The 14,344-nt window shown below is 39.5% G+C and overlaps 1 non-coding gene across 1 annotated transcript; it reads right to left on the bottom strand.

Moving 5' to 3' along the window:
* Positions 1–13,970: 13,970 nt before the first annotated feature.
* On the bottom strand, positions 13,971–14,077 carry LOC132044932 (small nucleolar RNA R71). The gene has a single exon (XR_009412312.1). It is a non-coding gene; the product is annotated as a small nucleolar RNA R71 (small nucleolar RNA).
* Positions 14,078–14,344: the final 267 nt, after the last annotated feature.

Consider the following 14,344-nt stretch of genomic DNA (forward strand, 5'->3'; position numbering starts at 1 on the left):
ATGGGATAGGGATCGAGCCGAACGTTCCTCGGCACTATGACCTATGCATCGCATATCATACGCCCTCAGAGGCATTTTTAGTAAGCAGAGATATACAGATATGTTCAGATAGTCAGACATACAGATGCATTCATACAGATGTATTCAGCCAGCCAGTCTAGTTTATGATTCTCATATTTTCTTCATGACTCCTATGTGTATGTTACTCTTCTGCCTTACATAATTAGTACATTATCCGTACTGACTGCCTTATTTTATGGGGGGCTACGTTCATGCCCGCAGGTTCAGATAGCCAGGAAGACAGATCGCATCCTTAGGCTACTTCTTCAGCTAGATAGTGGAGCACTCCTCTCTTATCGGAGTTGCCGTCTAGATCGGGTATGTGTCCTGATGTTATGGGTAGGGAGGAGGCCCTGTCCCGTCCGTAGCAGGTCCAGTATGTCAGTAAAGGCTCATAGACGCTTATATTCAGTCAGACAGTGTGGCCCGCTCAGCACATGTTTAGTTACATAGTTTTGTCGGGTAGCCTTGTCGGCTTGTACCCCGGTTCAGTTTAGTAATGCATATATATATATATATATAGATATATATATATATCTTTTGAGGGCTGTGACCCTCCAGTTTATGACATCTATCAGTCAGCAGATCATGTTGTGAGTGCCCTCAGGTGGCCCAGAATGAGCATGAGCAGATATGTCATGTACGTTTAGTGGCATCTAGGAGGTCAGCTTCTGGGTGTCCGTCATAGTCCTCCGGTTGGGCTGTGACAAAGAAAGTCCCTCGCGATTGTGTGGTATGGCCCTGCAATAGTGACGAGGCGCGCAAGTCGGGGTGCTTCACGATCGCATGGTCTCAGATCGCCATCGCGAAGGTGTTACTGTAGCTTCAGTGATAAATCCCTAGAATCCGAGAGTTGGCTTCCATTTCCAATTTCAAAGTTCTTAAGATTGATTTGGAGAGTTTGTGTGAAGTTTCTTTGAATCTAAGGCTTGGCGTAAGTTTCTAATCATAAGTTTTATATATCCCCATTGATTATTATTCTTATTGAGTAATTATAAGCAGGTTGTGTTGAGGAATTAGTTGTCTACAAACCCTAGGTTGAAATTGGGTGCTTTTGGGTTTTAACTTCCTAAATGAGATTGATTGATGAAATTGGCTAATATAACCCTAGAATTTGATAGATTCTTAGTTGTTAAGCTTGTATCTTCCATTATTAGAGTCTAATTTACGAAATTGCAAGTTAGGGTTCAAACCCAAATTTGGGGATTTTGCCTAGAATCCGAATTTAAGTTATTTGTTAGTTCTTCTAGCTTACAATTTATGGGAATTGATCACCTAGAGCATTAATTTCATGTTGAGACCTATAGATTCCTAAATTCATCTTTCTAGTTCATAAATCCCATTTCATAGGTTGAGATTTGGGTCTTGAATAGAAGTAAGGGTTGAATGATGTTTCTTCTTGATTCTAACTTCATAATTCGGATGTGATTAGACTTCTATTATCTCGAGGCTCAAAGGAAGGGAAAGACTAAGGTTTGACTATTGGAGACTTTGTTGTTCGGCTTTCTAGGTAGGTTACGGTTTACCTTATGGTGAGACTTCGATTAGTGAAGCGTATGTTTAGATGACATTGTCCGAGAATGCATGAAACCTTCGGGTATGATATTGGGTTGGATATTGCCTTAGGTTGGGCCTTGTTGAATGATTTAGGGGCTAGCCACCTTGTTGCGTTGTTGACTTATCTTGCTCTATCTACTTATTAGCTCGTTGCCACGTTGTGACGTTGGATATTGGTGATTAGTGATATATCATCACTATGATATTGCGGTACTTTAATTGATTTGATATTGAGATGAGAATTGTGATTCCATTATGGCTTATTGTGTAGCCTTATTATTAATATTACTTGTGTGCCAGGTGTGGTACTGTTTGGGATTGAATTGGTTATCGATATTACGTTGCATCGTATTCATACTCTTTTCCATGATATATTGATATTGCATTGTTATGGTACTGAGGATGGAAAGTGAGAAGGAAATACTGATGCGTTGAAACACATTGTATAACGAGTCATCTCTGGGCTGTATGCGGAATGATTGATATGAGGCGTATATATGGGAATGGAATCATCTCTGGGCTGTGTGCGGAGTGACTGGTACATAGACTTCGCGGGTCCCCTATGGGTTTTGCTACTGAGATATGTTCCGTCTGTCGGAGTACATGTATACGGTGCAAATGCATTACATTCATCATTTATACATTATTGCATTGCATTGTACCTCTTGGTTTTCTATGATATGGCTGTGATATGATTGATAGATAATGGTTCAAATTGGTCACACTGAGATTTGGCACAGTTGGGTTTAGATGGTATAACATAGGTGATGACTTGTTATGATATGATTGTGATATATTGGTTCGGATTGGTCACACTGATATTTGGAACAGTTGGGTTTAGATGCTATAACATAGGTGATGACTTGTACCGTGGTTATGGATTCGCGTTGACTTGTACCTTGTTGTTTTACATATTTATCTTGCTTTGTTGTCTTTATATACGTTAGCTAATCTTAATCGGCCTATGATACCTACTAGTACTTATTGTTTGAACTGACCTGCACTTGCTGCATTCTTCTTTGAATGCAGAGTACCAGGTTGGATCTACTTCTACCCCTTGTGGCTGAGAATCGAGAATTGCTGATTCGAGTCTCTTCAGGCTGAGCATGAGGACGTTCACTGCTCGAAGACTCTTTGTACGAACCGTTCGGTCGTTATTGTGTTTTTGAACTTTTTGCCGCCTTTGACCCGTCCCGGAGCCCTATAAGTACTATTTTGATCTGCGAGGACAGGTGGCACGATTCCCTGGGCATTTGGGTGAGTCTTGACGTGACTTTCAAAAAATTAGCTTTTAAGTGAAAATAGTTTGACTCATTGTTGACTTTTGGGTAAGCGCACCTTTTTCGAAATTTCATCACAAAAGGTCTAGATGATCATTTGTGAATGATTGGTAGGTTTGGTTCGATTCCCAATGCACTCGGGTGTGTTTTGGGACTAGTGTTGGAAAGTAGGTTTTGGGGTTTTGGGGGTTGACTTGGTCAAAGAGACCCCCGTTGGGAAATCTGAGGCGGCGGGCGAGTTCGTAGCGCATCTTTATGTTTATCTACATATCTGGTTTGTATGTATTGGGCCTCGGGTGATAGTCAAATTTCGGAAGGAGTTTGTGGTACTTGAATTATTTATGGTTTCTTGTGTGCCGCGACAGCGGTACCAGTACCGCTATAGCGATGGCCACGTTGCAAAAGAGGCTAAGTGCATTTCTGGGTAACCGTTGTAGCGGTGGAGTGAGCGCTGGAGCGGGACCGTTATAGCTGTCCCGTGATCGCAGAAGCGGTTGACGGGTAGTTTCTTCATTTAATGGCTCAATAGAACCCCAACCCTTATGTCATTATTGTATTCTGATAACCTTAAGCTTTGGATGTGAATTCAAAGGTTTTGGGGCAGATTCTTCATCAAGGTAATTCTCTTGATCTTAGATTCCACAAATTATTCCTAATCATGATCTAATGCTAGAAATCTAGAGAATCAATGAGGGATTAAATGGGTTTTCATGGAAGTTTCTTAAAAAGGGGTTTAGACTTCCTAAGTTGATTATGTTGATGCAATTGGCTAAGATAATCATAGAATCTGATGTATTCAATGTTGTTAAGCATGTAGCATCCATTATTAGAGGTTAACACATGAATTGAAAAGCTATGGTTTGTACCCAAATTTGGGGGTTTTGCCTAGAATCCGAATTTAAGTGATTTGTTAGTTCTTCTACCTTATAATTGACGGGAATTGATCACCTAGAGCATTAATTTCATGTTGAGACCTATAGATTCCTAATTTTATCTCTTTATTTCGTAAACCCCATTCCATAGGTTGGGATTTGGGTCTTGAATAGAAGTAAGGATTGAATGATGTTTCTTCTTGATTCTAATTCCATATTCGGATATGGCTAGACTTTCATTACTTTGAGGCACAACGAAAGGGCAAGGCGCCACGGCCCGACACTTCGAGTTCTTTATTAAAACCTTCCGAGGTATGTTAAAGCTTACCTTCTGGTTAGACTTCGGTTAGCGAAGCATATGTATAGTTAGTTTGTGTTGGAGAAAACATGTGGACCTTCGAGTCTGAGGTCGGGTTGGATATTGTCTTAGATTGGGCCTTGTTATGTGATTTGAGGGCTAGCCACCCAGTTGCATTGTTGACTTATCTTGTTCTATTTACTTATTGACTCGTTTCTAGGTTGAGACATCGAATATTAGTGATTAGTGAAATATCATGGCTATGATATTGCGGTACTTTACTTGATTGATATTGAGATGAGAACTGTGATTCCGTTGTGGCTTATTGTGCAGCCTTATTATTGAAATTACTTGTGTGCCATTTGTGGTACTGCTTGGGATTGAATTGGTTGTCGATATTACATTGCATCGTATTCATACTCATTTCCATGATACATTGATATTGCATGGTTATGGTACTGATGATGATAAGTGAGAGAGTATAGGCTCTGAGGTCTTTCCCAGAGAGCGCAAAATTGAGATAAAATTAATATTATGAGGTTGATATAAGATCTTGTCGTTTTCATCTTCATACTTAAATCATACATTGAACACTCATCTTGCATATACATCCCCGATCAAATGTGCCTTATATATATATAAGGTATTATATTGATTGCGCGACCATTCTAGGCTTTGTGATACGTTATGGGCGGCAGGCGTGAAGGGTGGAAAGGTCGTCTCTAGGCTGTGTTACGGAGCGACATGGTACATGGACTTCGCGGGTCCCCCATGGGTCTTGACCGTTGAGACGTGATGTTCCGCTCGAGGTGTACATGGTATTGATATAGGGCCATTGCATTCATGTCATCGATATCATTGCATTGCATTGCACTTGTTATCATCATTCTGATTGGATTGTTTTGTGTTGTGGATACTTGATCGGATACTTGCTTGAATATTTTACCGGTTCTAATGAGTACTTGGAACTATTGAGATTAGATGCTTTAAAAATAAGCTTGATCGAATATGATGAGACTGGAACACTTGGGTTTAGATACTTCACTATAGACTTGATCGGTTATGGAACCTTATTGGTAGCTGATGGTTTGAATACTGATTGAATTGTTGATACTTGAGGACTTGATATGTATTGATGAAGGATCATGTATATACTTGTACTTGATTGTGAGCATGCCCATCTTTCATTTACTTTACGTATATATGTTAGCTAACCGAGGACGGCCTATGGTACCTACCAATACTTGTTGTTTGTACGGCACTTGCACTTGCTGCATTCTTTTATGAATGTAGAGTACCAGGATAGATCGCTGATATTAGAGGATTGCTGACTCGAGTCTCTTCAGGGTGAGCATGAGGACTTTTGCTGCCGAAGACTTCCTATTATTATGTCTTGCTTTCCATTCTGAGACATGATTTTGAGACTATTATGTATTATTATTCAGACTTATAGTAATTAGTTTAAATGCTCTTGTATGACCAGACCACATACTGGGGTGGATTTCTTTTACTTCCGCACTTATTTATATTATATTTGTGAGACTTACGTTATTTCTTTTCTTTCTTTCGCTATTTTTTATAAATTATGAATGTTGAGTCAAGGGTTCGCCTACCGAGGTGGGAAAGGTAGGTGCCCGCTCAACTTAGTGAAATTGAGTCGTGACAATGTGGTATCCGAGCCCTAGGTTACCCGATCTATAATACAAGAGCGTGTCTAGTAGAGTCACGTGGATTGGTACGATGAGCTCCGTATCTGTCTACGAGAGGCTATAAGACATTTAGGAAACTTCCAATTCTTTCATTCTCTCATGCGACTTCATTCAAATTGGTATCTAGTCGATTTCAATTATTATCTCAACTTTCTTAACTTAATCACCCACGGAGGATGGAAACTCATTCTCGAATTCTTATGCGAATGGTCGATCTATGACGCGTTGTGGTATGATACGAGATGTGTTATTCTGACTCGGACGCGTGATCAATTTCAGTCTCTAGTTATGGCCTAAGGATTCTATGGTATGGAGTCACGATTAGACTCGGTTCTTGTGTGGAGTCGCGAATAGACTCATTTATTGTGAGAGTTAGTAAGAAATGGGAAAGATAGTTCAGAGGGTTACAGGGTCTCCATGTTTCAGCGTGGGGTTGCTCGGAAGTGACAAAGTGTATTGATGGCTTAACAATAGTGGTTTGCTCGATGATATGATCGGTTTGGGAAAAGCTTTAGCTTTTTCAAGGCTTATGATGGTGGGTGTGACACTGGTGTACCAATGGCGGGTCGACAATTCAGCAGCGGTAGAGTATTAGAAGTCGGTATGTGAGGACAAGTGTAAGTTCGGTAATGACCATCGAATTGGGCAAACGTATTATGATCGCGGGTAATAAAGAAAAGAAGTTGACGATAAGGACATGAAGGAAGACTTTTGTGGAAAGCGTGTAGCGGGGTGAGACTTCATAGAATATCTTAAACATGAGTGCTTTTTGTGAGATTGGGAAGGGAAAAATTGGTATCTGACATGGTTGTCAAGATAAGGTTGTGATTGGTGCTAAGGGTCATTCTTGTTATGGGCACATCGTTTGATCGGTAAATTTCTTGGGTGGTAGACTTCTGTGGAGCTAGTAATCGTCTGATAGCAATGACTTCAATTATGGGTGAATGCGATGAGTTAATGACTCGATGAGTTATTGGTCGTTTCACTTAGATTTGAGGAGAAATATTGATATTGTTTTGTGGTTTGTTTGGATTAAATGAGTGATTAGATAAGAGGATCGAGTGGATTTGAGTGTTTATTGGTTGATAGTGATAAAAGTGATTTGAAATGAAACATGAGAACTAAAGGATTACAATGAGGCATCTTGCTATCAGGTTCAGGGGATTAAGGTTCGAAAGACTTGAGGTGAGGTAATATGGCTACTTGAGTCATGTTTGGATTGCGGGGGCATTATATTATAACCTTCAGTAAAGGGCGTGACCGATGAGGTTGATTGGTGTCTTCGAGGTTAAGGGCAGAAAGAAAATCATTGAAGCAAGAGTTTGTGATGTGAGAGATTGGTTGCGACGGTACAGTGTAGAGTGGGCTTCAGAGTTTATAGATGAGTTGGTATGTTCAGTTGTGTCATGGGCTGATAGAGGTCAGTGGTTGATGAATAGAATGATTATCAGTGTCGGGCCAGTTTAAAAGTTTAGTACATTAAGGATGGGTTAACCGAGTTAAGTTCATGATAACACTTCGAAAATTGAGTAAGGCAATTCGGCCAAGGACGCTTCAGGGAGATACATGAGGATATTAGTAAGACTGGCGATGTGATATGCCAGACTTGGGATTATGCGATACACTGAATTTAGAGAGTTTTCAGTGTAGAGTTGAGTGAGTTAACGGAAGACCCTAATGAATAGAGTGTGTGGCCTACTATTATCTCCAGGTGTGATTCAGCTAGTGTACGAGACTTATGGTTATGTGGTAGACTACTGAGTGGGTTCATGTAATTGTCAGACGATGTCAGTGTACATGAACTGATAGAAATTAAGGAAATGAAGAGTCAAGAAAAAGTATAGTTGATTGAGAATGGACAAGAAAAAGTACATCTTGGGGATTTCTTGGGTCAGTATGGATTGTGGTATCATTTTCTTGCATATTCCAAATGAGGTGTGATTGTTGAGTTGCTTAAAGAAGGAAATCTACAGGAATGGACTATGTGACATGACAGAGTTCCGTGAGGTTTCGTGATCAGCGACTAGTGAGAAGCAAGTTTCAAGTAACCAACATGTTAAGGCTTAAGGAAGTGGCTTGTGTGGTTCACAGTTGAAGAATTTCATAACACTCTTCAGTGGATGAGTTAGTGTGGTTTAAGGGAAGGGAATTGTGGAAATCCTTAATATGGGAAGGCTAGAATTACATTTTTGAGATGCGACCATATTCATGGTAGTGTATTATGTGCGATAGGACCGTGATTGGTTTAAGAAATTTAGAGTCAATTCAAATGACTATTGGTGGTATTCGAGAGTTATGCATTCATTCAGGGTCAACATTGTTCGAGTTAAGCTTAATGGTCTATGTTTATATTTCCAGGAAGATATTTAAGGATTCGATGCGTTTCGGCTCAAATCCAGCATTTTGGCTCAGATTTGAGGTATGAAAGATTTGACTTTGTCAGGGTTTCCTAGTGGATTTGATGATGTTTTATGAGAACAGTTACTTGGATAGAATAATGGTTTAGGATGAGCTTAGTACAGATTTGAAAAGGCTTGTTGTGCGAGAGGTCTTTATAGTGATTAGTTGGGTTTCGACGGACTTTGCTTGGCGAGATATTCAGTGGTATGGTTCCTGTATTGTGATTTGAAGGTTTAACAAGACTTGGAACTAGCCAAGTTGGATGTCGGTAAGATCAGTTTTGATAGAATTGCGTAGAGATCTCAGATGGATCAAGGATTCTTTCTGGCGAGAGTAAGTCATGGTTTCAGGTTTGTGGTGTGTGTGTTCATATGTTTCTAAGAAATCGCGGTGCGAAAAATGGCTTTAGCGAGTGCGAAAGAGAAGGTTAACGAAATCTGAATATCTTCTCGGTTCAGAATGGGCTATGGTTTGTGGCCATGTTTTGAAGGATTGCGTTGGTTTGGGAAAGTGTTTGTGGGACCTATTGATCACGTTCAAAGTTGCGATCTTATCAAATCAGAGAATTCAAGCCGAAGCAATTCGTTTATTCGAGGATCAGATGCGGGGGAAATTCGAATACTGAGATATAAGAATTGGAGCTTGAGCTAAGTTTAGAGAGTTGTGACTGGTAAAGTGAGCGATCAAGTTTTTCAAAACACCCAATAAGGGTGTCATGCGATGTGGGAAGGAGGGCAAGTGAGCCCGAGGTATATTGGCCTATTTGAGACTATCCGTTGTATTGATATTGTGTTTTATGAGTTAGTTTTCACCAAGCCTGTCAGTGTTCATCCAGTTTTCCATGTTTCTAGGTTGAAGAAGTACCATTCCGATGGTTCCTGTATCATTTTTTGGGATTCAGTTCTATGCGATGAGAATCCTTCCTATTAGGAGGAGCCCGATATGTGTTCGAGATATCCCCAGTTGTTGCAGGGTCAGGTATCTTTCCCCGCTCTCTTCCTTGTTGCTTGAGGACGAGCGAATGTTTAATTGGTATGTGATGTAACGACCCGTTCGGTCGTTATTGCATTTCTGACCATTTAGCCACCGTTGACCTGTCCCAGAGCCCTATTAGTACTATTTTGACCCGAGGGAACAGGTGGCACGGTTCCCTAGGTATTTGGGTGAGTCTTGACGTAACTTTTGAAAATATTGGCTTTTAAGTGAGAACCGTTTGACTCAAAGTTGACTCTTAGGTAAGCTGAACTTTTTCAAAATTTTGTCAATTTCGAGAGGTCCGGATGATCATTTGTGACTGATTGGTGGGTTTGGTTCGGTTCCCAATGCACTCGGGTGTGTTTTGGGACTAGTGTTGGAAAGTTGGTTTTGGGGGTTGACTTGGTCAAAGAGACCCCCGTTGGGAAATCTGAGGCCACGGGCGAGTTCGTAGCGCGCCTTTATATATATCTACATAACTGGTTTGTGTGTATAGGGCATCGGGTGATAATCGAATTTCGGAAGGAATTTGTGGCACTTGAATTATTTCTGGTTTCTGGTGTACCGCAATAGCGGCACCGCTATAGCGGTGGCCACGCCGCAAAAGCGGGTCAGTGCATTTCTTGGTTACCGCTGTAGCGGTGGAGTGAGCACTGAAGCAGGACCGTTATTGCGGTCCCGTGAACGCAGATGCGGTTGACGGGCAGTTTCTTTATTTAATGGCTTAATTAAACCCCATCCCTTATGTCATTATTTTATTCTCATAACCTTAAGCTTTGGAGGCGAATTTACGGGTTTTGGGGCAGATTCTTCATCAAGGTAATTCTCTTAGTCTTAAATTCCACAAGTTATTATTCCTAATCACGATCTAATGCTAGAAATCTGTAGAATCAAAGAGGGATTAAATGGGTTTTCATGAAAGTTTCTCAAAAAGGGGTTTAGACTTCCTAAGTTGATTATGTTGATGAAATTGGCTAAGATAATCATAGAATCTGATGTATTCAATGTTGTTAAGCATGTAGCATCCATTATTAGAGGTTAATCCTTAAATTGAAAACCTAGGGTTTGTACCCAAATTTTGGGGTTTTGCCTAGAATCCGAATTTAAGTGATTTGTTAGTTCTTCTAGCTTATAATTAGAGGGAATTGATCATCTACAGCATTAATTTCATGTTGAAACCTATAGATTCCTTATTTTATCTCTTTAGTTCATAAACTCCATTCCATAGGTTGGGATTTGGGTCTTGAATAGAAGTAAGGATTGAATGATGTTTCTTCTTGATTCTAATTCCATATTTGGATATGGATAGACTTTCATTACTTTGAGGCACAACGAAAGGGCAAGGCGCACGACTGACACTTCAAGTTTGCGGTTCAGCCTTCCAGGTAGGTTACGGCTTACCTTCTAGTTAGACTTCGGTTAGCGAAGGATATGTATAGTTATTTTGTGGTGGAGAAAATATGTGGACCTTCGGGTATGAATTCGAATTCGATATTGTCTAAGGTTGGGCCTTGTTGTGTGATTTGGGGGCTAGCCACCCCGTTGCGTTGTTGACTTATCTTGTCTATTTACTTATTGGCTTATTTCCACATTGATACATTGGATATTGGTGGTTAGTGAAATATCATGGCTACAATATTGCGGTAATTTACTTGATTGATATTGGGATGAGAATAGTGATTCCATTCTGGCTTATTGTGTAGCCTTATTATTGACATTACTTGTGTGCCATATGTGGTACTGTTTGGGATTGAATTGGTCGTCTATATTACATTTCATCGTATTCATACTCATTTATATGATACATTAATATTTCATAGTTATGGTACTGGTGATGATAAGTGAGAGAGTGTAGCCGTCGGGGTCTTTGCGGGAGAGCGTAAAATTGAGATAAGATTGATATTATGAGATGTTCATGTAGGGCACGTTGCTAATTGACATGAGATTGATATGAGATCTTGTCGTTGTCATCTTCATACTTAAATCATATATTGAACACTCATCTTGCGCATATATATATATATATATATATGTATGTATGTATGTATAAGGCACATTTGACTCGGGGTGACGATGTGGCCTATGTTGTTTCTTGGAAACACTTGGAAGGTATTATATTGATTGCGCGACCATTCTAGGCTGTTTGATATGGGATGGTCGGCAGGCGTGAAGGGTGGAAAGGTCGTCTCTAGGCTGCGTGTTACGGAGCGACATGGTACATGGACTTCACGGGTCCGCCATGGGTCATGACCGTCGAGGCATGATGTTCCGCTCGAGGCGTGTGTGTACACGGTATTGATATATGGCCATTTGCATTCATGTCATCCATAGCATTGCATTGCACTTGTTATCATCATTGTGATTGGATTGTTTTGTGTTGTGGATACTTGATCGGATACTTGATTGAAAATTTTACCGGTTCTGATAAGTACTTGGAACACCTGAGATTAGATGCTTTAACAATAGGCTGGATCAGATATGATGAGACTGGGAACACTCGGGTTTAGATACTTCACTATAGACTTGATCGGTTATGGAACCTTGTTGGTAGCTGATGGTTTGAATACTGATGTGAATTGTTGATACTTGAGGACTTGATATGTATTGATGAGACTTTATTATACTTGTACTTGATTGTGAGCATTCCTATCTTTTATTTACTTTCTGTATATATGTTAGCTAACTGAGGACGGCCTATGATACCTACCAATACTTGTTGTTTGTGCTGACTTGTACTTGCTGCATTTTTTTATGAATTCAGAGTACCAGGATAGATCTACTTCTACCCCCTCGTGGATGATATTCGAGGATTCTTTGATTCGAGTCTCTTCAGGGTGAGCATGAGGACGTTCACTGCCCAAAGTCTCTTCCTATTATTATGTCTTGCTTTCCACTCTGAGACATGATTTTGAGACTATTATATATTATTATTCAGACTTGTACTAATTAGTTTAGATGCTCTTGTATACTGGGGTGTATTTCCTTTACTTCTGCACTTATTTATATTATATTTGTGAGGCTTATGTTATTTTTTTCTTTCTTCCGCTATTTTCTATAAATTGTGAATGTTGAGTTAAGGGTTCGCCTACCAAGGTAGGAAAGGTAGGTGCCCGCACGACTTAGTGAAATTGGGTCGTGACACTCTTCCTATTACTTATGTCTTGCTTTCCATTCTAAGACATGGTTTTGAGACTACTTCTGTATTATCATTCTGACTTGTAATATTTGGTTTAGATGCTCTTGTATGAACAGACCAGATACTGGGGTGGATTTAATTTACTTCTGCACTTATTTATATTATATCTGTGAGACTTACGTTATTTTACTTTCTTCCTCTATTTTCTATCACTTGTGGATGTTGGGTTAAAGGTTCGCCCACCAAGGTGGGAAAGGTACGTGCCCGCACGACTTAGTGAAATTGGGTCGTGACATTTCTATTTAACTTTTATCAGCTTTACAATTAGATGTTATTAAATTTGTTGACGTGTATCTAATTTATACTACAAATTCACGTGTTACTAATTTTATAATCGACAGAGGCGGAAAAAGTAACATAGTTAGTTGTGGTATTGATAGATGTTAACATTTATTTAGCGACATCTATATCTTTTATGTTACAAATAATTTTACACTTATTTTTAATCGAGAGAGTCGAATAGTGTAGTAATTAGTTATAGCGAGTTTTCTAAAAACAGCATGTTTCAGTTCAAGCATATATTTCTGGTGCTTTAATATTACTACTTTGGTAATTAATTTGTATAACCGAGAGGAGTGCAATTAATTGTTCAACTTGAGTAATAATATGTAAATGTAATCGTGAGCGGCATTTATACATAAGAGAAATAGAAGTGGGAGAATAAATAAATATACTACATAATAGACATATTACGTGAAGTTAGGATCCCAACACCTTTTATTGTATTTGTGAAAAACCAAAATATTTCTCCATTGCTCTATTTACGCACCTTTAGTTAATTAACTCACAACTAAACCCTTTTTTTATTCTCTCAAATAGTAATTAAACCAAGAAAAATCTGTCCAATAGATAAGCTAATCTCTGTGGGTTCGACATCTTTCCATACTATTATTTGACAGAGTACGAGTTACAATATATATATACGCCAGACACTCGTCAAATTTTTGGCTCCGTTGCCGGGGATTGGTAAAATCTACTGTAGATTAATTGTTTTACTACTAATTTGACAACATTTTTTTTAAAGTTTAACTGCTGAGCAAAAACTTCAGAAAGTGTATGACCCATTCCTCTTCAAGAGAACTAGTCAAATATGATCCTGAAATTGAAAAACCCTTAAGGTTATTACGAAAAGAACAAGTCTCACAAGCTCAATTTTCTTCCCTAAAAGAAATGGAGAACAACGAGAACACTAATAACAACCCACCTCCACCACATTAAGTGAAAGAACAATTTGATGAGGTGGCACCACGACGTGATAGGATACTTACTGATTATGCAAGGCCATGTCACTTCGACGGAGAGTCAAGCGTAAGGAGACCACCAATAGTGGCAAATAACTTTGAAATTGACACTGGCTTGATTCAGACCATCCAAAATTCATGCCAGTTTACTGGTGATGTAAGTGAAGATCCTCATGCCCACCTAATTGATTTTCTTGAATTAGTTGAAACTTGCAGGTACAATGGAGTCACAATAGACGCTATCAAGTTGCGGCTTTTCCCCTTTACACTAAAAGGAGAAGCTAAGACATGGTTGTGAAGCTTACCAAGAGGTTCCATTACTACATGGGACCAAATGACCCAAAAGTTCCTTAACAAGTATTTTTCACTTGCCAAAGCAATTAAATTGAAACAAGAAATCAATAATTTTTTGCAGACAGCTACTGAATCTATATATCAAGCATGAGAAAGATTAAACTAAATGTTAAGAAAATACCCACACCATGGTATTCAGGATTCTGATATTTTATATATTTTTATCATGGCCTTAAACCCTCGGCTAAAAATGTAATTGATGCAACATCAGGAGGATCCATAAATGGTTGGAAAAAATGATTACAAGCAAATAAATGGGCTCTCATCTCTCTCCTCTCCTCTGTAAACCCTAAACCTAGAGTAGCCTAGCATGGAGGCTCCGGCCAATGGTCAGCCGTCCATGGCGGCTGGCCAGGCATCAGATTTGTCTTACCAAACTCATTTCCCAGCCTTACCTCCAAC

The sequence above is a fragment of the Lycium ferocissimum genome, unplaced genomic scaffold, assembly GCF_029784015.1.
Source record: "Lycium ferocissimum isolate CSIRO_LF1 unplaced genomic scaffold, AGI_CSIRO_Lferr_CH_V1 ctg5534, whole genome shotgun sequence".
NCBI classification, from domain to species: Eukaryota; Viridiplantae; Streptophyta; class Magnoliopsida; order Solanales; family Solanaceae; genus Lycium; species Lycium ferocissimum.